The sequence below is a fragment of the Schistocerca piceifrons genome, unplaced genomic scaffold (genome assembly GCF_021461385.2).
Source record: "Schistocerca piceifrons isolate TAMUIC-IGC-003096 unplaced genomic scaffold, iqSchPice1.1 HiC_scaffold_1284, whole genome shotgun sequence".
NCBI lineage: Eukaryota > Metazoa > Arthropoda > Insecta > Orthoptera > Acrididae > Schistocerca > Schistocerca piceifrons.
This window is the reverse complement of record NW_025727107.1, coordinates 1-2,500: the sequence shown is the minus strand read 5'-3', so window position 1 is coordinate 2,500 and position 2,500 is coordinate 1. Positions and strand designations below refer to the sequence as shown.

General features: G+C 57.7%; 1 non-coding gene across 1 annotated transcript in view; it reads right to left on the bottom strand.

Moving 5' to 3' along the window:
* Positions 1 to 1,238, bottom strand: part of LOC124731449 — a 1,909-nt gene extending 671 nt beyond the window's left edge. The window contains exon 1 of the ribosomal RNA XR_007008277.1: positions 1 to 1,238. This exon is cut by the window's left edge and continues 671 nt beyond it. This is a non-coding gene — a ribosomal RNA (small subunit ribosomal RNA).
* Between the last annotated feature and the right edge of the window lie 1,262 nt (positions 1,239 to 2,500).

The following is a 2,500-nucleotide window of genomic DNA, read 5'->3' as shown; positions in this document are numbered from 1 at the left end:
CTTTAAGTTTCAGCTTTGCAACCATACTTCCCCCGGAACCCAAAAGCTTTGGTTTCCCGGAGGCTGCCCGCCGAGTCATCGGAGGAACTGCGGCGGATCGCTGGCTGGCATCGTTTATGGTTAGAACTAGGGCGGTATCTGATCGCCTTCGAACCTCTAACTTTCGTTCTTGATTAATGAAAACATACTTGGCAAATGCTTTCGCTTCTGTTCGTCTTGCGACGATCCAAGAATTTCACCTCTAACGTCGCAATACGAATGCCCCCGCCTGTCCCTATTAATCATTACCTCGGGTTCCGAAAACCAACAAAATAGAACCGAGGTCCTATTCCATTATTCCATGCACACAGTATTCAGGCGGGCTTGCCTGCTTTAAGCACTCTAATTTGTTCAAAGTAAACGTGCCGGCCCACCGAGACACTCAATAAAGAGCACCCTGGTAGGATTTCAACGGGGTCCGCCTCGGGACGCACGAGCACGCACGAGGCGGTCGCACGCCTTCAGCTCGCCCCACCGGCAGGACGTCCCACGATACATGCCAGTTAAACACCGACGGGCGGTGAACCAACAGCGTGGGACACAAATCCAACTACGAGCTTTTTAACCGCAACAACTTTAATATACGCTATTGGAGCTGGAATTACCGCGGCTGCTGGCACCAGACTTGCCCTCCAATAGATACTCGTTAAAGGATTTAAAGTGTACTCATTCCGATTACGGGGCCTCGGATGAGTCCCGTATCGTTATTTTTCGTCACTACCTCCCCGTGCCGGGAGTGGGTAATTTGCGCGCCTGCTGCCTTCCTTGGATGTGGTAGCCGTTTCTCAGGCTCCCTCTCCGGAATCGAACCCTGATTCCCCGTTACCCGTTACAACCATGGTAGGCGCAGAACCTACCATCGACAGTTGATAAGGCAGACATTTGAAAGATGCGTCGCCGGTACGAGGACCGTGCGATCAGCCCAAAGTTATTCAGAGTCACCAAGGCAAACGGACCGGACGAGCCGACCGATTGGTTTTGATCTAATAAAAGCGTCCCTTCCATCTCTGGTCGGGACTCTGTTTGCATGTATTAGCTCTAGAATTACCACAGTTATCCAAGTAACGTGGGTACGATCTAAGGAACCATAACTGATTTAATGAGCCATTCGCGGTTTCACCTTAATGCGGCTTGTACTGAGACATGCATGGCTTAATCTTTGAGACAAGCATATGACTACTGGCAGGATCAACCAGGGAGCTGCGTCAACTAGAGCTGAGCAGCCGGCCGCCCGGGAGTGTGTCCCGGGGGCCCGCGCGAACACGCAAGCGTCCGCTCAATCATTCTGCAAACAGGAGGAGGCTGAGCTCCCCTGCACAATACACCTCGAAACCCTCTCAGGTCCCGGCGGCGCGCAGCGCCGTCCCAAGTACTTGGTCGGGTTCGAGAGAGGCGCAATCGCCCGGAGTTAGGCGAGTAGACGCTTTCGGTGCGACCACCCGTGCTCCCAACTGAGCTTGCCGCTGCCGACAGAGGCCCGGGAGCGTGCTGTCGTGGCATTGCCGGCGGGAGACAACACGCGCCACCTACGGTGACCGGCAGCTCCAACGCCAGCGCCACAGAAGGACAAAAGCCCCACTTGGGTGCCGAAGCGAACTCTCCCAGCACAGCGCACGCGCCAACACATCCGCACAGCTGCGATACAAACCACCAGCGAGAACCGCTGGGGCGACCGAGCAGCAGACGGCGTCGCGGCGCCGAGCGCCGGGCGGCGGCGCATCCTCAACGCACACAGTCCTCAATCGGACCAGCACACTGAAGATGTCCACCGCGCTTCGCACCGGGCCCCGCGAGGACCTACTTTGGCCGCACGGCGCCGCGCGCAGGGTGCGCCGGCGCGCAGCTGCGACGCCTGCCGCGTCCGTCGGCCGGCGCGCCTGCCACTGGCCGCCCCCACCAGCCGGCTGTAGCGCGTGCGCCCACGCACCGCGCGGCCAGCACGCCGGGAGGCGCCCCCTCACCGGCCGGGGACGGTCCCACCCAGCCACCGCCGCGTATCGCTTCACACCCAGATGCCGTTCAGTTTCGTCGGCATGGTGGGTATCGCTGGAACAACCGGTTAGTACCTCAACCTATCGTCGCCATCACCGATTCACCCCTAGCGAGAACAACCGCACCACAACAGGTTACCATTTGTTCATTTGCGTAACTTCACCAGAAAACGCAGGCGTCCATCGCCATTTGCAACTTCAACGATTATTGCATGCCTGTGTCAGGTGTCACGCCACACTACGTCTGCCCACATACACGCAACAAAATGTGCACGCCTAGACAATACGTGGAAGGTGGCCCCCGTACGTATGCGATGTCCATTGCTCGAACGACTGTCAACCGGCCTCTGTAGCATGTCGCAGATATGGAACGCGGTGCACCATGCCATCACGGTGTGTGAGGAGAGACGACTAGGTCCGAATACATCAACAGACAGCTCATGCTGATCGCCATCCACGGCGTCCGTTCC